Source organism: Carcharodon carcharias, chromosome 3, assembly GCF_017639515.1.
Source record: "Carcharodon carcharias isolate sCarCar2 chromosome 3, sCarCar2.pri, whole genome shotgun sequence".
Taxonomy (NCBI): domain Eukaryota; kingdom Metazoa; phylum Chordata; class Chondrichthyes; order Lamniformes; family Lamnidae; genus Carcharodon; species Carcharodon carcharias.
The window spans coordinates 84,938,295-84,959,992 of NC_054469.1; positions in this window are offsets into that span (position 1 = coordinate 84,938,295).

Genomic DNA, 21,698 nt, shown 5'->3' on the forward strand with positions numbered 1-21,698 from the left:
TGAGTTCCAGATTCCCACCATCCTCTGAGTGAAAAACTTCTTCCTCATATCCCCTCTAAACCTCCTGCCCCTTACCTTAAATCCATTCCCCCTGGTTATTGATCCCTCCACTAAGGGGAAAAGTTCCTTCCTGTCTACCCTATCTATGCAGCTCATAATTTTATACATCTCAATCATGTCCCCCCTCCTCAATCTCCTCTGCTCCAGGGAAAATAACGCCAGTCTATCCAATCTCTCCTCATAACTAAAACTCTCCAGCCCAGGCAATCACATCCTTCCTATAATGTGGATTCCAGAACTGCACACAAAACTCTAGCTGTGGCCTAACCAGAGTTTTATACAGTTCCCACATGGTTATGGGAGGTTTCCCTGCTCTTATATTCTATGCCTCGGCTAATAAAGGCAAGTATCCCATATGCCTTCTTACCCACCTTATCTACCTGTCCTGCTACCTTAAGGGACTGGTGGACATGCATTCTGAGGTACCTCTGACCATTGTTACTTCCCAGGGTCCTCCTATTCATTGTGTGTTCCCATGCCTTGTTTGTCCTGCCCAAGTGCATCAACTCACACTTATCCAGATTAAATTCCATTTGCCCACCTGACCAGCCCGTCTATATCCTCCTGTAATCTAAGGCTATCCTGCTCACTACTTACCACCCCATCAATTTTGGTGTCATCCGCGAACTTACTGATCAACCCTCCTACATTCAATCTAAATCGTTTACATATACCACAAACAGCAAGGGACCCAATACCAGTCCCTGTGGAACCCCACTGGACACAGGCACAAAAACACTCCTCGACCATCACCCTCTGCTTCCTGTCACTCTGCCAGTTCTGGATCCAATTTGCCAAATTGCCTTGGATCCCATGGGATCTTACCTTCGTTATCAGTCTCCCTTGCGGGACCTTATCAAAAGCCTTGCTGAAGTCTAAGCAGACTACATCAATACTCATTGACACTCCTGGTCACCACTTTGAAAAATTCAAATTGGTCAGACATGACCTCCCCTTAGCAAAACCATGCTGACTGTCCTTGATTCATCCCTGCCTCTCCAAGTGTAGATTAATTCTGTCCCTCAGAATTGCTTCCAATTGTGTCCCTACCACTGAGGTTAGACTGACTGGCCTGTAGTTCTCTGGTTTATCCCTTCCACCCTTCTTGAATAACTTTACCACATTAGCTGTCCTCCAGTCCTCTGGCACCTCTCCTGTGGCCAGAGAAGTATTGAAAATTATTGGCAACGCCCCTGCTATCTCCTCCCTTGCCTCACTCAACAGCCTGGGATACATTTCATCTGGGCCTGGAGATTTATCTATTTTTAAGTCTGCCAGATTACTTAGAACCTCCTCCTTAATTTCTTTAATTATATCACAGTCCTTCTGCCTGATTTCCATACCCAACTCATCCCTCTCACTTGTGAATACCGACACAAAATATCCATTTAGGACACTACCTATGTCTTCCGGTTCCACACACAAATTACCACTACGGTCCTGAATGGGCCCCTCTCATTCCCTAGTTATCCTCTTACTCTTAATGTATTTGTAAAATAACTTTGGATTTTCTTTCATTTTACTTGCCAATGTTTTTTCATGCCCCCGTTTTGCTCTCCTAATTTCCTTTTGAATTTCCCCCCTACACATTCTATACTCCTTTAGGGCTTCTGCTGTTTTGAGTCCTCAGTATCTGCCATAAGCCTCCCTTTTTCTCTTCATCCAATCCTGTATATCCCTCGACATCCAGGGTTCCCTGGATTTGTTGCTCCCACCCTTTGTCCTTACTGGAATATGTTGGCCGTGTATTCTTCCTATTTGCTTCTTGAATGAGTCCCACTGCTCTGATGCAGATTTACCTAAAAGTAGCTGCTCTCAATCCACTCTGGCCAAATTATATCTGATCTTATTAAAATCAGCCTTCCCCCAATTTAGAAATCTGATTTCTGGCCCGTCCTTGTCCTATTCCATAACAACCTTCAATTTAATGGAGTTATGATCACTATCTGCAAAATGCTCCCCCACTGATTACTTTACCACTTGCCTGGCTTCATTCCCTGAAATTAAGTCCAGGACCTTGTAGGACCTTCTATGTACTGGCTTAAAAAGCTCTCCTGGATACATTTTAAGAATTTCACTCCCTCTAAACCTATCACATTATGACTAACCCAGTTAATGTTGGGGAAGTTGAAATACCCCACTATTACTAGCCTATTATTTTTATACTTCTCTGAAATTTGCCTACGTATCTGCTCTTCTATTTCTCTCTGATTGTTTGCCAATAGTACACTCCCAGCAATGTGATTGCTCATTTTCTGTTTTTAAGTTCTATCCATATGGCTTCATTTGAGGAGCCTTCTAAGATGTCATCCCTCCTTACTGCTGTAATTGATTCCTTGATCAATATTGTGATACCCCCACCTCTTTTACTTCCATCTTTGTCTTGACTGAAGACCCTATATCCTGAAATATTGAGCTGCCAATCCTGCCCCTCTCTCAACCATGTCTCTGTGACAGCAATGACATAATACTCCCATGTGTTAATTTGTGCCCTCAACTCATCTGCCTTATTTGTCACACTTATTGCATTAAAATAAATACCATCCAACCTTGCCAAACTCCCTTGTGCCTTAACTGGCCTATAATTCCTATGCCTTCCAGACTCACTTGCTCTCTCTTCTAATTTTGGCTGTGCATCTCCCCCTGTTGAACCTCCTCTCAGGATCCCATCTCCCTGCCAAGTTAGTTTAAACCCTCCCCAACAGCACTGGCAAACCTCTCCGCAAGGATGTTGGTCCCATTCTGATTCAGGTGCAAACCCTCTGCCTTGTACAGGTCCCACTGCCCCCAGAAATGGTCCCAATATCCCAGAAATCTAAAGCCCTCCCTTCTGCACCATCTCTCCGGCCACCCATTCATCTGGACTAACTTTCTATTTCTTTACTCACTAGCACGTGGCACCGGAAGTCATTGTTTTTTAATCTGCTTCCTAGCGCCATAAATTCTGCTTGCAGGACCTCATCCCCCTTTCTACATATCTCTGTCTGTTTGCCCTCCCCCTTTAGAATGCCTGCAGCTGTTCAGTGACTTCCTTGACTCTGGCACGAGGGAGGCAATGTACCACCCTGGAGTCACGTCTATGGCTGCAGAAATGCCTGCCTGTTCCCCTTACTATCGAGTCTCCTACCACTATTGCTCTTCCCCTCTTTGTCCTCTCCCCCTGTGCTGCTGAGCCACTCACAGTGCCATGAGCGTGGCTGCACTCCCCAGGAGATCCATCACTCTTACCGTTTTCCAACACAGAAAAACGGTTCTCAAGAGAGATGCACCCTGGGGATTTCCTGACTACCTGTCTGACACCTTTCTCGTGACTGATGGTCACCATTCCTTCTCTGTCTGAACTTCCGTAAGTGGTGGGGTGTCCACGTCTAACAACGTGCTATTCAAGAAACTCTCAGCCCTGCGGATGCACCTCAGTGCCTCCAGCTGCCACTCAAGCTCCGAAACCTGGGGCTCAAGTAGCTGCAGCTGGTGGCATTTCTTGCACACGTGTTTGGTCAGAGCACAAGGAGTGTCTAGGATTTCCCACATGTTGCAGGCAGTACATAACACGAGAGTGAGCTGCCTGGCCATGCCTCTAGTTGAAAAAACCCCTTACTTTAAGTTAAATACAGTAAAAAAATTAAATTATTTATGTAATTTAAATAAAAACTGGAACTCTTACATTCCCTTAGCTTAATCTATTTTAAACTGGAGAAAAACTGCAGAAAAACACTTACCCACTACTCACCAATCAGCTCTCACCTTTGTGCTGATGTCACTTTTTGAAGCTTCCCACACTCATGCTGGTTCGGATCTCTCCGCTGGTCTCTCGCACTGTCTTGTGATGTTACTCTTGTTATTTTCAACAAGAGCTGACTGGAGAACACTCTTCCCAGAGTCTTCTACTGCTTCATCATTGACCTTCCATCCATCACAAGGTTAGAAGCGGGGATGTTCACTGATGTTTGCACAATGTTCAGCACCACTCGCGACTCCTCAGATACTGAAACAGTTCATGTCTAAATGCAGCAAGACCTGGACAATATCCTGGCTTGGGCTCACAAGTGGCAAGTAACATTCGCACCAGAAAAGTGTCAGGCAATGACCATCTCCAACAAGAGAGAATGCAATCATCACCCCTTGATATTCAATGGCTTTAACATCATTGAATCCTCCACTATAAACATCCTGGGACTTACCATTGACCAGAAACTAAACTGGACAAACCATATAAATACTGTGACTACAAGAGCAGGTCAAATGCTAGGAATCGTGCAACGAGTAACTCACCTCCTGACACCCCAAAGCCTGTCCACCATCTACAAGGCACAAGTCAGGAGTGTGATGGAATACTCCCCACTTGCCTCGATGAGTGCAGCTCCCACAATAGTAAAGGAGCTTGACACCGTCCAGGACAAAGTAGCCCACTTGATTAGCATGACATCCACAAGCATTCACTCCCTCCACCACCGATGCAGAATAGCAGCAGTGTGTACCATCTACAAGATGCACTGCAGGAATTCACCAAGGCTCCTTAGACAGCACCTTCCAAACCCACACCGCTGCCACCTAGAATGACAACTGCAGCAGACACATGGCAACACCACCACCTGGAAGATTCCCCCCCCCCCAAGTAATGCACCACCCAGACTTGGAAATATATTGCCGTTCCTTCACTGTTGCTAGGTCAAAATCCTGGAACTCCCTCTCTACCTACACCACATGGAGTGCAGCGGTTCAAGAAGGCAGCTAGCCACCATCTTCTCAAGGACAACAAGGGATGGGCAATAATATCTGGCCCAGCCAGAAATGCCCACATTCCGTGAATAAATAAAAAAAACAATAAAGCTAAAATGACTATCAAGCTTAAAAATGCAAGTCTAAAGGCATTGTATCTTCATGTGCGGAAGATTCACAATAAGATAGACAAATTAACAGTGCAAATAGAGATAAACAGTAATGATATCATTGCAATTACGGAGATATGGCTGTGGGGTGACCAAGGATGGGAACTGAACTTCCTGGGGTATTCAATATTTAGGAAGGACAGATAAATAGGGAAAGGAGGTGGGGTAGCATTGTTTGTAAAGGATGAAATCAATGAGGAAGGATATTGGCTCAGAAAATCATGGCGTGGAATCTGTTTGAGTGGAGATGAGAAACACCAAGGGGCAGAAAACATTGGTGGGGGTTGTCTATATGCCCCCAAACAACAATGGAGATATAAGGGAAGGCATTAAGCAGGAAATTAGAGACACATGCAATAAGGGTACAACTGTAATCATGGATGGCTTTAATCTATATATAGATTGATCAAACCAAACTAGCAATAATACTGTGCAGGAAGATTTCCTCGAGTGTGTACATGATGGTTTTTTAGACCAATACATTGAGAAACCAACTAGAGAGCAGGCTATCCTAGGCTGGGTGTTGGGCAATAAGAAAGGATTAATTAACAATCTTGAAACAATCTCTTGGGGAAGAGCAACCATAAAATAATAGAATTGTTCATTAGGATGGAGAGTAAAGAAGTTGAATCCGAAACTAGGTCCTGAATTTAAATAAAGGGAACTATGAGGGTATGAGGCACGAGTTGGCAATGATGGATTGAGGACCCTTACTAAAACGGTTGATGGTGGATAAGCAATGGCTAATATCTAAGGAATGTATGCATGAATTACAACAATTATTCATTCCTGTCTGGTACAAAAGTAAAACAGGAAGGATGTTTCAACCACAGTTTACAAAAGAAATTCTGGATAGTATTAGATCCAAATAGAAGACATATAAACTTGCCAGAAAAAGCAGCAAGCCTGAGGATAGGGAGCAGTTTAGAATTCAGCAAAAGTGGACAAAAAGATAGATCAAAAATGGAAAAATTGAGTATGAGGGTAAACTTGCAAAAAACATGAAAACTGACTGTAAAAGCTTCTATAAATATGTGAAGAGAAGAAAATTAGCGAAGACAAATGTATGTCCCTTACAGTCAGAAACGGGGGCAATTATAAAGGAAAACAAAGAAATGGCAGAAGAATTGATATTTTGGTTCTGTCTTCACAAAAGAGGACACAAATAATTCCCCAGAAATATTACAGAACCAAGGGTCTAGTAAAAGGGACGAATTGAAGAAAATAAGTATTAGTAAAAAAATAGTGCTAGAGAAATTAATGGGGTTAAAGGCTGAAAAATCTCCAGGGCCTGATAATCTACATGCCAGAGTACACAAGGATGTGGCACGGGAAATATTGGCTGCATTGGTGGCCATCTTCCAAAATTCTATAGACTCTGAAGCAGTTCCTACATATTGGAGGGTGGCAAATGTAACTCCACTATTTAAAAAAGGAGTGAGAGAAAAAACAGAGAATTGCAGACCAGTTAGCCTGATATTAGTAGTGAGGAAAATGCTAGAGTCTATTGTATAAGATGTGTCAACAGAACATTTAGAAAGCATTAATGGGATTAGACAAAGTCAACATGGGTTTATGAAAGGGAAATCATGCTTAACCAATATACTGGAGTTTTTTGAGGATGTAACTAGTAGGATAGATAAGGGAGAACCAGTGGATGTGGTGTATTTGGATTTCAGGAAGGCTTTTGATAAGGCCCCACATAAGAGGATTGTTGGCAAAATTAAAGCACATAGGATTGGGGGTAATATACTGCCATGGATTGAGAATTGGTTGACAGACAGGAAACAGAGAATGGGAATAAAGTGAGTCTTTTTCCGGGAGGAAGGTGTTGACTAGTGGTGTACTGCACGGATCAGTGCTTGGGCCCCAGCTATTCATGGTATGTATAAATGACTTGGATGAGGGAAGAATGCAATATTTCCAAGTTTGCTGATGACACAAAACTGGGCAGGGTTGTGAGTTGTGAGGAGGGTGCAATGAGGCTTTAGGGTGATTTAGACAAATTGTGTGAGTGTGCAAACACATGGCAGATGCAGTATAACGTGGATAAATGTGAAGTTATATGCTTCGGTGTGAAAAACAGAAAGGCAGAGCACTATTTAAATAGTGATAAAATGGGACAAGTGGATGTACAAAGGGTTCTGACTGTCCTTGTACACCAGTCAATGAAAGCAAATAAGTAGGTGTAGCAAGCAATTAGGAAGGCAAATGGTATGTTGGCCTTCATTGCAAGAAAATTTGAGTTAAAAAGTAGGGATGTCTTCCTGCAGTTATACAAGGCCTTGGTGAGACCACACCTGGAGTATTGTGTGCAGTTTTGGTCTTCCTACTTAAGAAAGGATATACCTGCCATGGAGGGAGTGCAGCAAAGGTACACTAGGCTGATACTGGGGATGGCAGGACTGTCGTATGAGCAGAGATTGGTTTGACTGGGCCTGTACTAGAGTTTAGAAGAATGAGAGGGATCTGATTGAAATGTATAAAATTCTAACAGGGCTAGACAGACTAGGTGTAGGATGGATGTTTCCCCTGTTTGGGGAGTCTAGAACCAAGGGCCACAGTCACAGGATATGGGGCAGGCCATTTAGGACTAAGATGAGGAAAAATTTCTTCACTTAGAGGGTGGTCAACCTGTGGAATTCTCCACCACAGAAAGGTGTGGAGGCCGGGACAAAAAAGTTAAAAAAAAATTTCACAGAATCACAGAATCAAACAGCGCAGAAGAGGCCCTTCAGCCCATCGAGTCTGCACCGACATGTGAGAAACGCCTGACCTACCTACCTAATCCTATTTACCAACACTTGGCCCATAGCTTTGAATGTTATGATGTGCCAAGTGCTCATGCAGGTACTTTTTAAAGGATGTGAGGCAACCCGCCTCCACCACCCTCCCAGGCAGTGCATTCCAGACCATCACCACCCTCTGGGTAAAAATGTTTTTCCTCACATCCCCCTAACCTCCTGCCCCTCACCTTGAACTTATGTCCCCTTGTGACTGACCCTTCAACTAAGGGGAACAGCTGCTCCTTATCCACCCTGTCCATGCCCCTCATAATTTTGTACACTTCAATCAGGTCACCCCTCAGTCTTCTCTGCTCCAACAAAAACAACCCAAGTCTATCCAACCTCTCTTCATAACTTAAATGTTTCATCCCAGGCAACATCCTGGTGAATCTCCTCTGCACCCTCTCCAGTGCAATCACATCCTTCCTATAATGTGGTGACCAGAACTACACACAGTACTCCAGCTGTGGCCTCACCAAGGTTCTACACAACTCCAACATGACTTCTCTACTTTTGTAATCAGTGCCTCGATTGATAAAGGCAAGTGTCGCATGTGCTTTTTTCACCACCCCACTAACAAGAAGAAATTGATAATTTTTTGTATATTAGGGGCATCAAGGGGTATGGAGAAATAGAGTATCAGCCATGATCATAATGAATAGTGGAGCAGGTTTGAAGGGCCAAATGGCCTACTCCTACTCCTAGTTTCTATGTTTTATTCCCAGACCAGTGTAGATAAAGTAAACATAATTGAATATAAAATCACCCTATACTTATCCCTTTTGTGCTCATGGTGCCCTTAACTTACACTTGTGAGTGCTATGCCTTGGTGACCCTGCCCCCTCGCTGGCACCGCCATTAAATTCAGCCTGCTGACTCTGCTGTCTTGTTGGCCTTGATGACCTCAGCCAGTGGAGCCTGTACTGGACCCGCCTGGGATGGGAACGGCCAGTGCCATGGCTGGCATCGCTCCGGTCATTGCAGCCTCATCAGATGCCACGGTCACTGGCAGAGGGACGGAGGAGCTTCTACCATCATCCAGAGTACTCTGGGGTGGTCAGTGTCCATATGGGAGATGGATGATGTACCCAGCATCCTCGCTAGGTGCCCGTCCATCAATGGTGAGCAGGGAGGTCCAGAGCGACCTCAAGTTGGCTTACGAGCTTCCTGTTGTCTCTATGGGCTCCTTTCAGGGTGCTCTGGATGATGGCAGCAGCTTCACTGCCCCTTTGCCAGTGACCATGTCATCTGGTGAGGCTGTGATGAATTGGGAGATGCCAGCCTAGGCACTGGCTGCTCCAAACAGGGCTAGCTCAGGTTCCATTGGCCAAAGGATGACCACCGAGGTCATCAAGGCCAACAAGATATCGTAGTTACAGGCTATCTCCAATGTCAGTGCCAGTGAGAGGGGAGCACCAAGACAGCACTCACAAACGTAGGTTAAGGGCACCATGAGTACAAGAGGGATAGATCCATTTTATGTCCATTTATGTTGCATTTATGTATACTGGTCTGGGGTTGAAGACTATAAATGTTTATATAAATATTATTGAACTGTCAGTATGAGATAAATTGTGTTTTTGTCATCATAGCCTGTGTATGCTTCATCTTTTTATTTAATTGTTGTGGGGACGCCACTATGTAATGCTGGACGTAAGTGGCTTTGAACTTTATTGCACAGGCACTGAGTGTTCTTTGTGTTCAAATGAAACTGTCCTTTCAGACATCTGGGATGGAGGTGACAGTCCTGGCATGTGGTTGAAACTGATCTTTGGTAGCCTAGCTGAAGGAGCGTTGGATCAAGGCGTCCCTGGTATCCCTGCCTCCCTGCAGGTTACTGAGGTCAATCTTCGCACACTCAGTGTTCTCCTCACCATGCTCATCTTCGGACTCACTACTGCACTCATCATCTGTGGCCTGTACAGCTGCATCAAGACCCTCTTCCTCCAATGGGTAACCCCTTGCCAATGCAAGATTGTGGAGAGTGCAGCTTGCAACCACTAACAGTAACACCCGCTCTGGGGGTGTATTGAGGTGCACCCCCTGAATAGCCCACCATCAGAAGCGCATCTTGAAAAGACCTATGGTCCTCTTTACCACTGCACTTGTGGAGGCATGACTCGTATTGTAACACTTCTCTGCCTCTGTTCTTGGATGGCAGAGAGGTGTCATGGCCACCCCTTCAATGTATAGCCTTTGGCACCCAGCAGCCATCTATCCAGTCAGACTGGAGCACTGAAGAGCCTCAGCACCTGGGAGTGTCTCAGGATGTAAGCGTCATGGGAGCTCCCTGTGTACCTTGCACAGACTTGCAGAATCTGCATCCTGTGATCACACACTATCTGCACGTTCATGGAGTGGAATCCCTTCCTGTTGACGAAGGCACCGGGCTGACTTGTTGGTGCCTTGTTGGCCACATGTGTGCAGTCTAAGGCACCCTGGGCTTGGGGGAAGCCAGCAATCCCTGCAAAGCCTTTGCTCAATCAGCCTGGCTGGCCTCATCTCTACGGTAAAGAATAAAGGTCAGAACCAGCCTGAACAGAGCTTCTGTCACCAGCTTGACACAACTGTGGACAACTGATCGGGAGACTTCGCACAGATCACCCACTGAGCCCTGGAAGGAGCCAGAGGCATAGAAGTTGAGGGCTGCTGTGAACTTCAGAGCCACTGGCATGGGGTGTCCACCCATATAGTCGGAGCTGATCTCAGGCCCAATTATCTGAGAAATGGAGGTCACGGTCTCCCTTGAGAGGCAGAGCCTCCTTTTGCGTTGCACTTTAGGCATATTGAGGTAGCTGCATTGCCGCCTGTAAACACTGGCAGCAGGATAGTGGCTGCTTCTACAATCCCTTTCTCCTTAGACTTCCTGCTGTCCCTGCGCCCCTTGTGCCTGCGCCTGTCCTCCCACAGCTCCCTCCATGGAAGCTGCATTGGGACACCTGGCCTCCTCTCCCTTCTACCCCTCCCTTCCTCCTCAGAGGGGGTGTCCCCAGCGGAGACCACAATCCCCATTACCAGGGTAACGGAAGATTGTCAATTACCTGGAAGGGAGCACACAATCTGAATTTTCCAGGGGACTTGCAGACACCAATGAGTCCAGAAATGAAGCCTGCAAATGCTAAGAATAATGCCCTGAATAGAGATGAAGCTGCCAAGTACCAATAAGTCACCAGCAGCAAACTATCTACCAAACTCCTCACTATTAGCACTGACAATGCTGCTGACCATTTTTATCCCACCCTTGATGAGGTTTTTGTAAATGTCGGCTGGCCGCCTGCCCATTTTGCCCATGTGATGAACGCGAAATTGAATGAGCAATGTAAAATCGCTGGTAATTGGACTGTTAATGGCCTTAAGTGGCCTGTTAATTAATGGCGGGCATGGCTCTGGCAACCGCATGGCCCGCCAAGCGAAATATTGTGCGCTATTTTGGGCCCAATTGGATCGGGCATGTGCCCGCCCACGGGGTGTAAAATTCTGTCCCACGTTTCTATGTTGATGATTAGATCTAAATGATTTACCTCTATTTGTACCACTAGTTTATCTACTTTATTGCAGATGTTATGTGCATTTAGAGAAAGAACCTTTAATTTCATTTTTTTACTTATTTTCCCTGCTGGTGCTTATTTGCTGGTGCTCATTCTTTGTTAAACTCTCTGTCCCTACTGGTCCCACTCTACTTGTCTTTACCTACAACACTATACTGTTCTGATACCTCAATGTTTCTCTTTGGGTTCCTAAGTCTCCCTTCATCCGAACCCTCCCCCCCCTTAGTTTAATGATACCATGTGGCATAAATCAGCAGTGGCTACTTTAGCGAAACACAGCCTGAGAAGTATATCTTCCAGGTGAACTGGTGTAGGACTGTTTCTACTTGCATATTATGGTGCAGAAATACCTGTGGGTATGCGGTGTGTGTCTCCCTTGTTGCCTAAACAGCCTGGCAACTTTTTATTGCCTCTTTATTTTTTCTTCCTAAAAGCAAAATAACAGAAGAATCCTGATTGGGAAATCTGTTGAGCCTGTTTGAAATGATGAAGGGGAAATAGTAACCCCACAGAAATTTAAGAATATGAAAACAAAAGATTGGAAAATACCAGATCATCCATTATGCCAGTTCCATACTGTTAGGGTTTAATTCATGTACACAATGACCATCCCCTCTCACCAACCAGTCACCTAATCTCCACATAAGGCAAAACAACAAAGGAAAAGTTCTGTGCCAATTTAAGGAAAAATAAACACAGGAAAATGCCTCTCAGATCCTATAAAGTGATTGTGAAGTTCACTTTCCAGTCACTAGAAACCATGGTGGCCAGGAGGCCCATCCCCCATTGTCCATCTATCTAATAATCGTGACATCAGCTCTAGTCAGAAACCATCAAGCCTGCTTTTGAACCGCTACAGAAAATTCCCATTTTCTGGAGATTCTGATAAAGATTCTGAGCACTGCTGAGCCAATTTGCACTGCAACACTCAATCATCTACTAAGATAAAAGCAAAATACTGTGGATGCTGGCAATCTGAAAGAAAAACAGAAAATACTGGAAAAACTCAGCAGGTCTGACAGCACCTGAAAATCAGAGTTGACAGCCTCTGTGGAGAGAAAAACGGAGTTGATGTTTCGAGTCCGTATGACTCTTCTTCTTGGCTAAGAGTCATAAGGACACAAAACGTCAACTCTGTCTTTCTTTCCACAGATGCTGTCAGACCTGCTGAGTTTTTCCAGCTTTTTCTCTTTTTCACTCAATTATCTAATTCAGTATCTGCCATGCCAAGACACAAAGAATAAACCATCATTTTTATCCCTCCCAGTCTTCTGCATCCGAGCTACTGCATCTGGCAACAGCCTGTTTGCAACCTTGGTGTCATGTTTGATCTCATGGTGAGCTTTCAATCAAATGTTCTCACCATTATTAAAATGGCTTATTTCCACCACAATATCATCACCAAATTTCACCCTTATTCATGCCTCTGTTATCTCTAAACTTGACTATTCCAACAGTCTTCTGGCTGGTCTCCCGTATTCTACCCTCCATAAACTTATGGTCATCCAAAACTCTGCTGCTCATGTCTTAACTTGCACCAAGTCCTGTTCATCTATCACCCCTTTGCTAGCTGACCTACATTGGCTCCCAGTCAAGCAACACCTTAATTCTAAAATTCTCATCCTTGTTTTCAAATCCTTATGACCTCACTCCTCTCTATCTCTATAATCTCCACAAGCCCCACAACCCTCCAAAATACCTGTGCTCATCTAATTCTGCCCCCGTGTGCTTCTCTGATTCTAACCATTCTACCATTGAAAGCGTTTGTGCTTTCAGCTGTCTAGGCCCTATGCCTGAAATATCCTCCCTATAGTTCTTCACCTTTAACTCACTTCCCTCTTTTAAATTCCTTTTCAAACATATCTCTTTGAACAAGTCTTTGGTCATCTGACCTAGGCCTGGATCCCAGTCCCAGTTCTGACAGATCCCATTTTCACTGGTAGGAGAAAGGGACGGGCCATGATTCATACATGAAAGAAACCTGAACTCAGCAGGGATATTTGAACTCAGCGCTGAATTCAAACAGACCCCCTTTCCCTGTAGCAAGGGCCTTACCTGGCAGTGTGGCAACTACAAATTTTTTAGAGTTGTTGTAAATTATCTTGAATGGTGGATAGGTTCTGTAGAACTGTCAAGCTGTGAAGTTATTTAAATCCCCAGCGCTTAATTTTTTTTAAAAAAGCAGCATGCCTGTGTCAGTGAGATACAAAATGCAAGCTGTGAAGTTATTTAAATGCCTAGCCCTTTATTTCTTTTTTCAAAAAAATAGGCTGTGTCATTGAGAGTTTAAAAAATCCGTTCTAGTAGCTACAATAACTATTTGTTATCATTACCCCAAGGGCTATCATTATGCCATTATTAGTGCTTTGCTGCTTTACACAATTTGTCATTACCTCAGTAGGGGATCCTAAGTTCACAGTTTGATTGAGAGCTTAAAGGGGTTTGGAAAGGATTAGGTCTTTGATATGGGGTTATGAATACAAGTATGCTTTCATAAGGAATTAAGTACTTAAGGGGTTTTAGAGGTTTTGAACAGACTTTCATGAATGGGAATGGATTTTCCCTAGTGAGAACTATAATAGATATTTAGGCCTTTAATTTATTTTATCTCAACATGACTCCTGAGGTCTACCCGTGGTGGATATCAGGTGAGTTGGCATGGAGGGTTTAGGGCAAAGGGGTGGTGGGTGGGTTGGCATGAGTTGGCAAGGGGCTATAAGAGGTGAGGGGTGAAGATGGGGGAATGGGTTGGCATTAAGTTGATATGGAGGTGATATGGGGGGGGTGGTGATGGTGTGAGGGGTGAGGGCTAGGGGGAGTAAAGTTTAAGAAAACAAGCGGGATGAAGTCCCAGAGAACCAAGATGGGCCTTTTGAACAGCCTGCCTCAGCACTCAGCAGCCCCTGTGGCTGACTCTTATCTGTGCCCAGGACTGCAGGCCCGACTCCATCCCACACCCACTTCCCCCCACCCCACTCACCTTGGGAGGGAAAGTCCAGGCCCCAATATCTCCTTAACTAGCTTGGCATGCTATTTAGTTTTATAATACCCTTGTGAAGTACCCAGGGATGTTTTATTACATTAAAGGTGAAATATAAATGCAAGTTGTTGTAGTTCTGGCTAGTTCCTTTGGAAAAAGAACATTGGCTAGTTTGCTCTGTTCATACCTTTGCTGAGATGTAGCTCTTTGAGCTATTTCATTCTTCAAAGGAGTGCTTCCTTCATTGTGCAGCAGAGAAGACTTTGATACATGAAAGATCTGACCATTTTATCAAATAAAGCAATAAATAATTAATAAGAAATGGCCTGAAAGATTGAGCCCAGTTTCATCTTAAACCCATCTACTGTTTTGGAATAAGGATGCAACATCACCCCACTATTAGTGATCAGATTGTTGATCTGCTGCTTTCCATTATTGATCTATAGTGCAATGGTCTTTGGATAAGACTGCATGGAAAGGTTATATTAATATATCAGGCTAATGCTGAAATTGGTAAAGAGAATGTAAGAGACTTGGGAAAGAGAGCAGCCCAGATTATCAAAGGTTGCAGAGACACAGCGAAAGAACTTTATTGGTATTCCTAGATTAATCTATTAGTTCTTTAGCTGGAGCTTTATCTTTCGCTGTGTCTCTGCAACCTTTGATAATCTGGGCTGTTCTCTTTCCCAGGTCTCTTACATTCTCTTTACCAATTTCAGCATTAGCCTGATATATTAATATACTTTTCCATCCAGTCCTATCCACAGACCACTGCTGGAATTTTCTTGGAACTTTCACCCTCTGAGGAGCTTAACAGGTTAGATGCTGAGAGGATGTTTCCCCCTCATGGAGGAATCTAGAACCGGGGGCACAGTTTCAAAATAAGGTGCTCCCATTTAAGACAGAGATGAGGGGGGAATTTCTTCTCTCCAAGGGTCATTAATCCTTGGAAAACAATGAAGGCTGGGTCATTGAATATATTCAAAGCTGAGTTAGACAGCTTTTTAAACTACAAGGGAGTCGAGAATTGTGGGGGGCAGGCAGGAAAGTGGAGTTAAGGCCACAATCAGATCAGCCACGATCTTATTGAATAGTGAAGCTGGCTCATGAGGCTAAATGGCCCATTCCTGCTCCTATTTTTATGTTTCTATGCTCTGCCTACATAGGGTTGCTACCAGATCTTTATCAATGCTACAGTAGCAAATTGGAATAATCTTTGAGGAAATTCCTGATGCAATTCTCTAAAGGCAGTGCTTTTATTTACCTTTCACCTCCACAGGACGTCTCAAACAGACTCGCTGCCAATAAATGGGGCTTGATTCTCCCTCAGCGGGTAGAAGACAGCGGTGAGGACTTTTTCCAGGTGCCAATTCTACCTCCACGTGGAAATAGTCACTTACTGAATTTTAATGAGGGTTTTCCAACCCATTAAGGATGGTGGACAGGCTTTTGAAGCTGGAGGGCTAATCAGAGGTCTTCCAGCTTGAGAGAAGCAGCAGGCTATAATGGAAGTAAGTAAGAGAGAGGGCACTTCAAGACGGAGGTACCCTCTCTCCAACTTTTTAAATATTAAATTGAAGAAAAATAGATTCAGCAGCCAGGCCATCACTGTAACAGGGAACAGGCAGTGGGTGTTGTGATAATCTGATGTGTAATATATCTTTAAGAAGAATGTTATAACGGAAGATCACATGGTCTTTGTATCCAATAGCAGAGTAGCGCAGGCTGCCTTTGTAGTTAGTGGTCTGTAGTCAGTAGTTAATACCAGCAGTGGTGTAGAGATAGAGTTTGAAGCATTAGCACATGTTTAGTTGTTGCTGAGTACCTTTGTAAATAAAGAGTTTTTACCTATGAAGTGTCTGTTACTCAACCAACTCTATCATTAGTATGAAATCGGACACCCCTTACACCAAGCGTGCAAACAGGATCCAACAAACTGGTGACTAGGATCCAATAAACTGGTGATGAGGATTAAACAAGTTAAACAGAAACAAGCAAGAGAAACAAAATTGACACTGTACTTCGCACAGCAATTGTAAGTAGAAGTTCTATTCAAATCATTGAAGTAATCCCCTCACAGCATGCTGCAATACAGAAGAATTGATCCTTTCAATCCACCAGTGGACGATTAGTCCTACTATATTGAGCATCTCTCGTTGTTTTTCCAAGCAAATGAGATTTTGGGGGAAGAGAAGAGACGGGCAATCCTCTTAAGCACATGGAGTAATTTGACAAGGAAGTATTTAATGAACGGCATGACATTAGGAAGTTTTGAGGAACAAAGGGACTTTGGCGAGTGTGTCCACAGATCTCTGAAGCCTGAGGGGCATGTTGGTGGGGTGGTGAAAAAGGCATACCAGACACTTGCCTTTATCAATCGAGGCATTGATTACAAAAGTAGGCAGGTCATGTTGGAGTTGCATAGAACGTTGGTGAGGCCACAGCTGGAGTACTGTGTATAGTTCTGGTCGCCACATTATAGGAAAGATGTGATTGCACCTGGTTGGGGGTGGAGGGGGTGTGTGCAGGGGAGATTCACCAGGATGTTGCCTGGCATGAAACAGTTAAGTTATGAAGAGAGGTTGGATAGACTTGGGTTGTTGTTGCTGGGCGATCTGATTGAGGTGTACAAGATTTTGAGGGGCATGGACAAGGTGGATAGGGAGCAGCTGTTCCCCTTAGTTGAAGGGTCTGTCACAAGGGGACATAAGTTCAAGGTGAGGGGCAGGAGGTTTAGGGGGGATGTGAGGAAAATCTTTTTTACCCAGGGAGTGATAGTCTGGAATGCATTGCCTGGGAGGGCAGTGAAGGCAGGTTGCCTCACATCCTTTAAAAAGTACCTGGATGAGCACTTGGCACATCGTAACATTCAAGGCGATGGGCCAAATGTTGGTAAATGGGATTAGGTCGGCAGGTCAGGTATTTCTCACATGTCGGTGCAGACTCAATGGGCCAAAGGGCCTCTTCTGCACTGTGTGATTCTGTGATTCTGTGAATAAGACTAATAGCTGGATTTGAAGTTTGACGGCACTCAGTGCTCCAGACTTGAGAAATTTTGATGAATTAGTGAACCTGGTGAAGGGCCATTACCAACCAATGCCCTCAGTAATGATGCAAAGATTCAAGTTTAATTCAAGAATTAGAGCCCCGGGGGAGACAGTTGCAAGCTATATGGCAAGCTTGAAGCAATTAATGGAGCAATGTGAGTTTGGTACATCCTTAAACAATATGCTTAGAGATCGTTCAGTAAACGGTGTGAATGAGGACATGATTCAGAAGCAATTGTTATCCAAAACAAGTTTGGATCTCAAGAAGGCACTAGAGGTTGCACTGGCAATAGGAACTGCAGTTAGAGATTATTACAAGCAGCACAAAATGGTGCCATCGTCCGCACTGGGTGGGAAGTCCCAGCCAAAAATGGCGTGAAAATGCAAGACTCTAATGAGAGGCAGGAAAGAACACCCACGAGCAGGAAAATGAGAAAAAATGACTCAGCAGCAAAAACAATGAGTAATATCAATGGAGATGGAAATAAACAATCTTTAACGATTGGCACTTTAAAAAAATAGAATGTTTTTATCATCAAAAAATGGTCACATAATGAGACACCGCCAGCAAAGAATCAAGCAAACTTTTAAACAAAAAAAAACAGTGACATCTACAATGTAGAAGAGCCTGAAGCAACAGATTCAGATATTTATTCATTCCATAACTTCAAGGTTGGAAGAACCAACTAATCTATGTAACAGTGAAAGTGAATGGTAGGCTGGTTCGAATGGAAGTGGACACAAGAGCTTCCACTACAGTAATTGGGGAACAGACCTTCAAGTACCTGAGTAATGTGAACATTAACTAAATTTGGAAGAAACAACTGCCCAATGAAAAACATACATGGGTGAAGACATCCAAGTCAAAGGCATAAGTAGTGTAACTGTTAATTATGGGAGCCAATCGGTAAAGCCACCCTTGATAGTAGTAGCAGGTGAGGGGCCAAGCCTCCTAGGGCAAAACTGGTTAAAAGAGATCAAGTTGGAATGGGCTGAAATTTTCCAATTGAAAGTAGCTGCATTACCAGAGCAACTACAGAAGTACGCCATAGTCTTCAGGGACAAACTTGGAAGATCCAGGGCTGCAGGCAAAAATTCATGTGGAACCAGAGGCCCCCCCTGTTCATGAAGGCCAGACCAGAACCTTATGCATTGAGGAAAAAGGTCGATACCGAATTGGACAGACTAGAAAAGCTGGGTGTTATACAAACTGTGCAGTTATCGGAATGGCCAGCACCCATAGTCCCCATCCTTAAACCTGACCAGAGTGTCCCTATTTATGGAGACTACAAATTGACAGTTAATAAAGTAGTTAAGCAAGACACACACCCATACCAAAAATTGAAGACCTGTATGCCAAGCTGGAAGGTGGAACCACCTACAGAACCTTGATATGAATCATGCTTATCAACAATTAGAATTAGATAATGACTCCTGGGTATTTGTCACAACTAATATCCACAAAGGGTGGTACCAGTACACTCGATTACCTTTCAGCATCCCCTCAGCTTGTGCCATCTTTCAGAGAACAATGGGAAGTTTACCACAGGGACTGCCCCAGGTTGTATTCTATTTAGATGATGATTTGGTGACAGGGTTCACTGAAAAAGAGCACATGGGAAACTTAGAAAAAGCCTTAAAATGTTTCTTTAGGCTGGAGTGTGTTTAGAAAAAGAAAAGTTCACACTCCAAGCAAGGGGAAGTAATCTATTTGTGTCACTGGGTAGATTCACAGGGCCACCCAGTTGAAGAGAAAGTGAGAGGCATAAGAGAGGCACCTGTGTCAAAGAATACCTCAGAACTCAAATCATCCCTAGGAATGATCAATTATTACAGACAGTTATTACCAAATTTGTCTACAGAACTAGCACCCCTACCATATCTAATCAAAAAGAACCAATGTTTGTCTTGGGAGGTGCCCCAGAAAGAAGCTTTCAAGAAGGTCAAACAACTGTTGCAATCATTCAATCTATTTGTACATTATGACCAGAGGAAAGAGTTAATGTTGATTTGTGATGCATCCCCAACGAAGTGGAAGCAGCGCTCTCCCATCAGATGTATGATGGCACGGAACGGCCTACTGGTTACTTATCAAGAACACTTACCAAAACAAAAAAGGGTTACTCGCAGATAGAAAAAGAAGGCTTATCAATCATCTTTGGTGTTAAGAAATTTCACCAGTACGTACATGGCCGCCATTTTACTATCCTTTCAGAGCGCAAGACATTGCTAGGAATGTTCAGCAAAAACAGGACTATACCTCCATAGACTTGGCAAGAACGCAATGATGGACTTTAATCCTGGCAGCATACAAGTATACCTTAGTATATAGGCCTGGTAGTCAAATTGCAAACTCCGATTCACGTAGTCTTTTGCCTTTATAAGAAAAGGATGTGGAAGTCCCAGTTCCACAAGAAATTATTTTGTTGTTACATTTCTTAGATTCATCACTGGTAAGCGCTCAACAGATCAGAGACTGGACAAGTAGGGATCCAGGAATATCCCGAATGAAGACCATGGCATGCAGCTACCTATGGTAGCCTGGGATGGATGGAGAAATAGAGAGTTTGGTGAAGAATTGTGTGCAATGTCAGCAACTGCAAAAGTTACCTTCATCAGCTCCATTGCACCCTTGGGTATTGCCAGCAAGACCATGGGTGCAATTACACATTGACGACACCTTCATGGGAACAATGTTTCTGCTCTTTGTTGATGCCCATCAAAGTGGATATGAGGTGAAATCACCAACATCTTCTGCTGCAATTGAGAAGTTATGTCAAAGTTTTGCCATTAATAGACTACCAGAAGTAGTCATTTCTGATAACAGCACGGCATTTAAGAGTGCTGAGTTTCAACGGTTTATCAGCCTCGATGGTATCACTCATGTAAAAACTTCACTGTATCACCCTTCCTCAAATGGACTGTCCGAAAGGGCGCTTCAGACATTCAAGGCTGGCATGAAGAAATTAACTGGAGATTCTTTAACAACCAAGCTAGCATGCTTTCCTTTCCATTATAGGACCACCACCACCCCCCCCAACCACACAACAACAGGTGTCACACCTGCAGAATTATTGATTAAACGCCATGTCAGGGCGAGGTTGAGCTTAATAATGCCAAATTTAAGTGGGAAGTTGGAAAGGAGTCAGGGAAGTCAGAAAACTAGACACGACTGGCATAGTATTGAGAGGAAATTTACTATGGGAGAATTGTGAAGAACTTTGGAGAAGGACCAAAGCGGTTACCGGGTGAAATAAGTGCAGTGACTAAACCTCTATCTTCCCAAGTGGAGGTGGAAGGCCAAGTTATACGGAGACGTGTGGGTCATCTAAGGAAGAGAGAAACTATGCACCAAGAAATGATTCCACCACTGTTCAAGACAGGGTCAGTGTTTCCTGTTGAGAGAACTCAATCCAGTTCAGACACATCTGTTGTTCCTTCAAGAGTGGAGGATACAGATCCTCAGGAAGCCATCGAAGCACCTGATGTTCAGGCAACTCCAGAAAAGGAGGTTCCTGACAAGTTATCGGAGGTTGCAAAGCTGAGATGTTCTACACACAAAAGGAAACCCTGAGAACAACTGAATTTATAAATTACTAATCAGTGTAAAATTTTGCTATTTTGAGAAGATTGTAATTGTAAATATAAAATGTATTTCTGAGTAAAGCGGGGTGGGGTGGACGGGGGGGTGGTTGGAATCTGGTAATCTGATGTGTAATATACCTTTAAGAAGAAAGTTATTCAGGAAGATCACATGATGTTTGTATCCAATAGCAGAATAGTGTGGGCTACCTCTGTAGTTAGTAATCTGTAGTCAGTAGTTAGTAGTAGCAGTAGTCTAGACACATAAGTTTGAAGTGTTAGCACATGTTTAGTTGCTGCTGAGTACCTTTGTAAATAGAGTTTCTACCTATGAAGTGTTTGCTACTCAACTCCATCATTAGTGCCAAATCGGCCAACCCTTACACCAAGCGAGCAAACAGGGTCCAACAAACTGGTGACTAATATTCAACAGGTATGGTGTGGGGAGAACTCCTCTCTTTACAGGGTGACTGGGACTGCTTCTGAACCCAGGCAGGCAGGGTTGGTCTCCAGGCTCACTTGGAACGCTGGTCCCTCTGTCCTGCTGCTGGGTGCCCACGTCTAGGCACAAGTCAGGAGTCTGATGGAATACTCTCCACTTGTCTGGATGAATGCAGCTCCAACTAAACTCAAGAGGCTTCTTTTGACGATTTCAAACTTGCAATCTACTTGACTACAAAAAGTAATCACACACAGGCCCAACTATACTTACCCCCATAAACCTACTTCACAATAAACCAGAAAAATATTATGAAAACTATTATACTTTCATCACACAGACATTAAGAGGTAGCTAGGTGCAATGG